Here is a 9,916-nt window from a genome sequence, read left to right as displayed (position 1 = left end):
CATGATCAGATTCGCCCAGAGGAGGGGGTAGAGTACCTGGTTTCATTCCCCATCCGCAGTTCACACTTGGCTAGGTACATCATTGCTTGAGGACGAGCGAGCTTCTGGCTCCTGTCCCTAGTTTCAATTGCGCCCTTTCTGGCGAGTGTTTGGCTTGGCTCGAGGATGAGGCACAAATCGGGCCCACTTTGGCTTTAGAAGATTCCATAAGCACAAGCGGGGATCGCAGGAGCACTTGACTCATCTATGCCCCTAATTTATTGCTTTGACCTTTCTTTTCAAGTTTTTTGAATGTAATAAAAACAACTTTGATTGGTATCAGAGAGTTGGAGAACTTTAAGTCGAAATTAATGAAATTAAAGTTGTGAGCACTGAAAAATTTCATTTTGGTCAAAAAATGGTCTAAGTTGTAAAAGGTAAAATTTGAACAAAATCAACTTTTATTAAAACTTTTCAAAACCATTTTCGAAAAGGATCACCACTTGACATGCACAGAATCAATCCTCAAGATGTACAACCCCGAATCAAAAGATCACAAATTGCTCATTGATTGAACAGCACTTCTCAGCATTGTAACTAGCTATTTTCTCAGAGTAAAGATCATAACCAAACCCTCAGGTAAGGAACAGACAAAGATGACCTGATCAGAGATGTGGACAGGACTGTTGAGTTTGAGATGTTTACGGCCGAACTTCAGGATAAAGTTGCCTACGTATCCCAAAAATGATAATTAGGCCTTACATAGTTCGGTTTGGGTTCACGCAAGTATTAATTCTGTTCTTTTGTGCTTTAACTTTTGCCAAAGCCTCCCTTTAGGGTTTTCAACCTTGCGAGCTCAGTTTTTTTTTTATTTTTTATTTTATTTATTTATTTATTTCTAATTTTTCATGCTCTAACTTTTGCCTAGGTCGTCCTTTCAGGTTTCGGCCTAGCGAGCCTCTCAGGGATTGTATTTCTTCAGCTTGTCCATGTTGATCGGTTGGGAAAATTTTAGGCTATCCAGGTCCATAATAATAATAGCTCCACCTAACCAGATAGTTTTGATGATGTAAGGACCAGTCCAATTAGGTCTGAACTTGCCCCTAGGATCATGAATGGGAGCTCAGTTGTCTTTTAACACCATATCTTCCTCTTTGAGATTTTGGGACTTAACCTTATTGTTAAAAGCCCTAGTAATTCTATGTTGATAGCCCTGAATATGATACAATGCTTTCAGACTTCTCTTATCAAACATCATCAGCTCTTCGAATCTGCTCTGTTGCCAGTCTGCCTCTTCTATCTGACACTCAACCATAACTCACAGTGACGAAACTTCTATTTCAATTGACTGAACAACTTCCATCCTATAGATGAGAGAATAAGGAGTTGCCCCTGTAGACGTTTGGATTGAAGTTCTATAGTCCTAGAGTGCGAATGGTAATTTATCTGGCCAGTCCCTATATGTCTCAACCATCTTTTGCAAAATATTCTTGATGTTCTTGTTGGCGGCCTCAACAACTCCATTGGTTTGCGGCCGGTATGTAGACGACTTGTGAAAAGCCATATTGTATTTCTCCAACAATTCGATCACCTCCTTTTTGAAATGGAAGCCATTATCTGATATGATCTCATTTGGGACTCCATAGCAGCAAATGATGTTGTTCCGAATGAACTTAGCCACATGCGATGCTTTCAACACGGCACAGGACTGAGCTTCCACCCACTTTGTAAAGTGATTAATTGCCATTAGAATGTATTCATGCCCATTCGACCCTTTTGGTGTGACTACCCCAATGATATCAATTCCCTAGACTGAAAAGGCCATGGCGAAGTCATGTTGTATAGTTTTGACGGTGGGATATTCATGCAATTGGCATGAATTTGGCATTTGTGGCATCGCCGAACAAAACCAATATAATCCTCCTCCATAGTGGACCAGTAGTAACCTTGCCTGAGAATCTTCCAGGCTAACATCACTCTATTCATGTGTGCTCTGCACTCTCCTCCATGGATGGCCTCCATTAGGCACTTTGATTCCTTCTCTTCGACACACAACTTGTGTATTCCCAGATGACCTCTTTTGTACAGTTTACCTCCGTAGATGATAAATTGGACAACCATCTTCCATATTCCCCTTTTGTCCTTGTCATTTGCCCTTAGTGGATAAATCTCATTTTCCAAGAAGTTCCAAATATTGTAGTACCAAGGGTTTTTGTCTTGCTCTTCATCTATTGTGGCGATAGTTTCATAGGCTGGTGTGTATCTCTGCTCAATGATAATCGGACGCATCCAGAGTCCAAGCGGGATGTCTATCATAGAAGATAGAGTTGAGAAAGTATCAGCGAACCTGTTGTTCTCTCTCAGTAGATACGTGAAAGTTAGCTTTTCAAACCTAGGAATCAGAACATCCAGGGTCTGGTGATAAACCTTTATATTTTCTTCTTTGACATTTCAGTCTCCATTTGCTTGAGACACAACTAGGTTCGAATCCCCGATAACATCCAACCTTTTTGCCCCTAGTTCCAGGGCGACTTCCAAACCAGCGATACACGCCTTATATTCTGCTTCGTTATTGGACACCTTGAACTGAAGTTTGAAAGGTAGAGGTATATGAGAATTGTTGGGTGTTATCAGCAACACACCTATCCCATAACCATACTGATTAGATGCTCCGTCAAAGTACATTGTCCAAGTCTCCTCCTCGACTTGCAAAATGGCTTCATCTGGGAACAGGTACTCCACTGCTTTATCCCCTTCTATTGGGTGATCGGCTAGGAACTTTGCTATAGCTCTCCCTATGACCGACTTGCGAGTGACAAACTTGAGATCAAATTCGAAGAGAAGAAGCAACCAATGAGCAAGCCTACCCGTAAGCGGTGGTTTCTCAAAGAGATATTTGATAGGATCTAATCTCAAAACCAGAATTACAGAGTGAGCTAACAAGTACTGCCTCAACTTCCTGGTAGCCCATACCAAGGCTAGGCAAGCTTTCTCCAACGGAGTGTAGTGGGTCTCATAATCCAGCATTTTTTTGCTTAAGTAATATATGGCTTTCTCTACCCTATTCTCAGATTCCTGCACAACCATGCATCCCATTGTGGTGTCTGTGACTGACAAATACAGAATCAAAGGCTTCCCCGGCTTTGGCAGCGACAACACAGGAGGATTCTGAAGGTACTGCTTGATCTGCTCAAAAGCAAATTGGCATCGATCATCCCATCGAAATCTCTTTCCTTCCTTCAGGAGACCAAAAAGTGGTTCACAAGTCAAGGTTAATTTGGAAATAAACCGTTTTATATATTGCACTTTACCTAGAAAACCTCGCACTTCCTTTTCAGTCCTTGGTGGTGACATTTCTAGGATGGCCTTGATTTTGGAAGGATCTACCTCGATGCCCTTCTGTATGATCAAAAAGCCCATCATTTTTCCTGCTGTTATGCCGAAAGTACACTTCTGCGGATTCAACCTTAATCTATATTCTCTGATCCGTTGAAAGAATTTCTTCAAGGCGGTGTAATGGCCCTCTCTTTCTTTGGATTTGACAATCATGTCGTCCACATACACCTCGACCTCTTTGTGGATCATATCATACAGAATAGTGGTTGTAGCTCTTTGATAGGTAGCTTTGGCATTCTTCAGCCCAAACGTCATAACCCGATAGCAGTAGGTACCCCACGACGTAGTAAATGCAGTTTTCTCTCTGTCCTCGGGTGCCATTAGAATCTGGTTGTACTCGAAAAACTCGTCCATGAAGGATAGAAATGCATGACCTGCAGTGAAGTCTACTAGCTCATCAATGTACATCAAAGGGAAGTCGTCCTTCGGACTGGCTCTATTCAAATCCCTAAAGTCCACACACACCCGGATTTTACCATCCTTTTTCGGTACTGGGACGATGTTGGCCAACTAAGTCGGATACCCAGATACTAACAAAAAACCTCCTTTGATCTGCTTTAATCTTCTTGGTGACCTCTTGTTTGATCTTCAATGCCCAATTCAGACGGATTCTTGGCAACTTCTGCTTAACAGGTCGGGCCTCGGGGTCAAGAGGGATCCGATGCTGTACAATCTCAGGATCGATTCCAGGCATGTCTTCGTAGGACCACGTGAAAACATCTTTGAAATCTTTTAATAAAGTGACTAAGTGCTTGCGCTCCTCTGAAAACAACGTGGACCTGATCTGGACCAGACGTAGATCCTTCTCAGTACCCACATTAATGACAATGTTTTAATCAGCAAGGGGTTTTGCAAACCTCTCCTCTTCTGGATTAATCAAGTTTTTCAAAACTAGAAGAATTCCTTCCTCTTCGTTTTCGTTAAAATTTTGAAAATCTTGGTCAATGCAATAAACAAACGGCACAGAGAAATACTCAGAATCAACAACGTTCTCATTCATAAGGTCTAGCTCTTCGGTTATAACCGACTCAAAAGCAAAAGAAAAAGAGAACCTGGACAAGACCGTGGCATCCGGGTTATCACCCCCTGGAATACCAGACTCGGACTCAGAAGAATTGGAATCTGATTCTGACTCCACAGACTCTGTAGAATTAGATTCTGGCTCATTACCCGACTTAAAACTAGGTAGGTAGCCCTCCTCCTGTTGCCAGACAAGGGATAGTGCTTTAGATGAATCCAAAATGCTACTGGATGGGTTCACACCTAGTTGGTCCCCGATCATGGAGATGGTAAGGTTATCCCCCAAGCTCTCTGAGTCTGCTAAAGGATCTGTAAGGAGACATGCTAGTGCTGTCTCTACTCCAAGCTCGCTGTTGTCCGAGTCACTTTCCATGCTCTTTTCAGGTTCAGTACTTGGTTTAGCCTTTTTCTCGGCATCACTTTCTTGCAATTATAGATCAAAGAAGATTTCGAAGCCAGGAACACACTGCTTCGCAGAATTCATCCAGGGCTCGGAAAAGCGGCAAAAAGGGAAGTCTTCACCCTCCCGAACAAAGTGGCCATTCAACGTTCCCCAGATTGGTCTATGAATGAGCTCAAAGTGTTTCCTAACCTGCTTGGCTCTGGGTCTGCCTGCCATCTCTTCCCTTTTTCGGACCCCATCATCTTTGGTGGGTACATAACCCAAACCAAAGGCATGCGGCTATGCGGCACATCAACTAATGCTGTGATGCCTTTCTGGCCACTTCTCCCAAGTTCCATTCCTAGCACATACTGCAGTTTGTTCATGACATAGATTGATTGGACGCTGACATACATGCCCTTATCAGCGGCCAAGATGGTTTGCACTATTTGCGCCTCAACCAACGTAAACCCTGAAGGGAATACATCCTCCTCACCATGAACGATCTCCAACACTGGTATAGTTACCTTTGGCGAAGGATGGATGGATGAATTCCTGAAAACGATTGCCACTCCCTTTTCGTGAGGGTACTTTAGCATTTGGTAGAGGGTAGATGAGACTACTTTCACCAGATGCAACCAGGGTCTCCCTAGCAGTAAGTTGAAGGTGGCCGGGACATCCAGAACATGGAACTCGATATCCTGCTGAGCTGGGCCTACCTGGACTCTGATTTGTACTGTGCCCATAACTTCTCTGCTTGTATTATCATATCCCCGAATTACTTGGGCAGTGGGCACAAAATTTGCTGGTTTAAGGCTAATGGCATAAGCTGTGTAGGAAGGACAGACATTTATAGTTGAACCGGTGTCGACCAACACCACCGGTACCCATTTTTCTCTACATTTAATAGATATGTACAGGGGCTTGTTGTGAGCTGAGCCTTCTGGCGGCAGTTCTTTATCATAAAAGGTGAGGGTTGGCCCGGTACCACCTGAGAAGACCAATCCCACAAGCTGTTCAGGGGTAGTGTCAATGGATAATTTAGCTTTATCCATTGTTGATAGTATAGCCCGTCGATGTACCCAGGAGGCCATAAGCAGACCCTAGATCAAAATATCGGCTTGGATTTTCTTCAGTTACTTCAAAACTGCTTCTTCTTCCAGCTGCTTCTCTTTTTGTTTCAATCTCTCTATCTTTCCCAGAGGCCTCAGCTTGGTCTAAGTGTAGTGGTTTAAAATACCGCCCACTTCTCGTCATGTGGTCTATCTCTTCAGCGTACAACGTGTTGTTTGGAAGGCACTCACCACAGTCCTCCTCAGTGTGAGCTAGATATAGATCTTCATCCTCCCACCATACACCTTCGGTAGCCGACAAATAGTTGTCCGGCTCTATTCTGATCACTCTCACATCGCAAGCATCCTCCGCAAGGTGTTGGGCCATTACAGCTTTGTCTTCAACCTTTTCTTGTAGAAACTATTTCAGCATAGCTTCCTGTTCTATGTCCACAGTACTCACAGTGCCCAGTTTCTGAGCTGGATTTTCCATGTCGGTGTTCTCCGACAGTTTTCCCTTTTGATCGGCCAATTCGGCCACTGCAGTAATTCCTGCTTTCTTTTCCTCCGATTTTGTCTTGGTTCCTTCTTCTTTGTTGGGTTTATCACTTAACCACCTAGAGATGTTCGCTGACCCATCCAAATCAAACCAGTTAATCAGCACATCCCCTTGACCTTGTTCGTCGAAGAACTGTAGGTTGTCTAGGTCCTCTTCAAGCTCTGCCAGATCATCCAAACCTTGGCTTGGGTCATCCTCCCTAACCACATTGACCTCCACTATTGTTGGCAATACCACTTCTGGCTTGACTTGATCAATTGGCACAATGTAGTAGCTTGGATCATACTCTCCCTCAAACAAGTCCTCAGAGTACTCAGACAGCGGACTCGTACTCTTCTCTAAGGCCAGCCTTCTTTCTGCTCCAATGGTCACCACCAAAGGTTTAGGTTGAAGTGGGGAGGTGTCCATCATGCATAAATCTATGCTTTTCAGAATGAACACCATCAGTTTGGGTAGGTGGGAAGGGGTAATATATACGCTGGGGTCATAGGGGATGGCCAGTGTATGGATTAGGTTTAGATTGTGAGGTGGGGGAACCTGGTTGTGGGTCGGGAGAGGGTTGGTAGTTACATTTTCTTTTTGGGGTGGTGCAATCACCTTATTATCAATGAGGTCTTGAATCTCATGACGTAATCTGAAGCATTGGTTGGTGTCGTGACCGTGCTGTTGGTGAAACGCACAGTACTTGGCTGGGTTGTGTTTAGGTGGGAGAGGATCGGGTAGTGGGCGAGGCTCTAATGGCTTGAGGTATCTGTAGATGTCCCCGAACATCCCGGGAAAATCCCGTTTTGTTCATTTGGGCTTACTACAGTTCGAACTCAATGTCACGGTTCTTAATCTGATCTCGCAAAGTGTAGTACGAGATTGATAAATCACCAAAGAGTCCAGATCCGGCAAATCGTTTTGAAAAATTGATTTTTAGAAAGAAGTGCCAAACATAGACTGCTTTGCCAGATACAGAGTCGCCACCTAAATATTTTATTTTGGGAGAATTTAGGAAACCCTGACTCGTGCCTAAGGTCACGTGTCCTTCATCACCAAAGTTGCCTCGGCTCGGGAACTTGGGTACGATTGGGGAAGGTCATGCAATGAGCACCCCCGTTCGCCCGATCAAAGATCGACCACTACTAAACATGACATCGAGTTTTTGAAAACACATGCATTCTTGTTCCAGTTTATTAGCCTAGGATTACTATGTGATGCACATAGTATACAAGTATAGACTAGATCGCTTGAGTTGGAACAAAACATTTCATGTTTGTTTTTGAAAGTGGTTTGTTACTCGCAAGTAGGCTAAAATGCAGATTTTGCCACCCTCAAGTGGGCTTAGAAAACATGGTGATTTGCCACTCTCTTAAAACTCGCAATCAATGAATTGTTCCAATTCAAGTAATCCGACCTTCACCCACAGGCATTCAGGCAGGTATATCACATAAGCAGTTAACCTCATGGCAAGCATGCTATCATGACAGTCACTCATACACATGTAAGGATGCTAAAGCATAAACACTCACCGAGTACTCCAAGCCAAAACAAAAGCTAGTTAGTAATCAATGCATGATCCTAGTTCATGTTAAGATGGCTAATGCAACACATGCAAAATGCAACTAAGATAGGCTCGGCTATTCTAAAAAATGGCATGTGAAATGCAACAGATAACATGTATTCAACTCGAAATTGAAATACAATGTAGTTAGTATGATGCGCCGAGCCTGGTGCATGCAAGACAGATAAATGAATGCAAACATGCAAAGCATAAAGATGCTAATTGAAACATGCCCTAAAACTAACCATCATAAGCTAGTAAATAAAAGGGAGAAAGACGTGGGGTTGGAAGACATGCATCACACACACGCACACTTATTACAACAGTTGGCCCTATCGACGGAGGGTCCGAATAAATAATACAACACCAACTAGCTAATCTAAACTATTCTAATTAAACTAGTTATTACACAACCACAATGGATAACAAATTATAGCTAATTATTACACAACTCTAACTAATTAACAAATTAGCTAAGTAAGCAATTGAACTATCATGCAAACTACATGAAACGGACTGCCTCAGCTCTGCCTTGGATGATAAAGGATGCATGCATGCTCGAGACGCCTTGTCGGGAAATCCATCGCGATGCCCTGACTTGCCTTTGTTTGCAATTGATTTTAGAAATTTGCACAAAGCTCCAGAGAGATGAAACTCCACCCCTGGAAACTGTGGGGAGGCTGCCAACCAGCTTATGGGCATGGGAGACCAATGGCCGATCACCTTTTGTGGTGGAAACCAAAGAAGGTGGTCGGCCTGCCAGAAAACCTGGTTGGCCGACCAGTTTCTTCTCCTGGATTTTGGTTTTCTGCAACAAGGAGCAAGAGAGAGACATGGCTAGGTATTTTTGACATATGTGTGTACGACCACTCTCCCCATCATTGTACAAGCTCAAGGGAGTATAGGTCTCGATCCTCGGGCCACCAATCACGCATCTCGATGCATGATGGCCTAGGAATTGAATTGCACAACTTAATATAGAATGAATGCACACACAAGCACCTAAAGCCAACAACTCCGTCATGGGTAGTCAAGAGTGTCGGGGACCGGGGATTGAGGCACGTTTCGTCACTTTGAGTACGAAACATCCCTTATTTCCCGTGTTCGGACTAACTCCTATTCTGAACACAATGTAACAAAATATGGCATGCACAATGCGACTTTAAGTATGCAACCTAAATGCTATGCCACTAAGTGATGCAAACATGCAAAGGATGACATGCAAACATGCAAACTAGCATACACAATGTTATGAACTAACGGTGGCATACTCAATGCACGTGGTACTTAGCACACACAATGCACCTAAGAACTAACATACACAATGAGATGAACAAAGCATGCACAATGCGACGATCAATCATGCGACAATGTGGCATACTCAATGCTATGGAATACAATGGCATACTCAATGTAAAAAATGGACTTAAACCAAAATGACTGGGCCTCAGCCACACCCAAATCAGTGGCCATACATGATGAAAACAAGACTCCAAAACTCATGCAAACAAGCCCAATGTAATGGCCCCGAGCCTAAGGCACAAAAACACAACTTTGCACATGCATTGAAAGGATTAAACATGGAGTACAATAGCATATATTCCAGCTTTGAAATGGCATATAACATGACTCCAAAATGACTTCGGCTCATGCAAACAACTCACACAACGCATGTTGAACGGCTCAAGCATTGAAACTAGTGAAGTGCATTACACTATAGGCATGCAAAGCGATGCTCAAATGATGAAACCAACCCCAAACAGACCCTATGCAGGCCCAAAACAGTAGCAAAATGGGTTGGGATGATGGCTTGAAAGGCACAAAAGTGAAGCTTATGCAATGGCTCGCAAATAGGGCATTAATGCACAACTCTAAAGAGCACTTAAAGCATGGAAAGTATGGAAGTGTAGCACCCCTATAAGCTCTGAAATATCATACCCAATGATGCCAAAACATGTAAATAGCTCAAGTTAAGCATGCAA

Source organism: Camellia sinensis, chromosome 7 (assembly GCF_055761805.1).
Source record: "Camellia sinensis isolate YWXY chromosome 7, ASM5576180v1, whole genome shotgun sequence".
Taxonomy (NCBI): domain Eukaryota; kingdom Viridiplantae; phylum Streptophyta; class Magnoliopsida; order Ericales; family Theaceae; genus Camellia; species Camellia sinensis.
Note: the sequence above shows the minus strand (reverse complement) of the source record.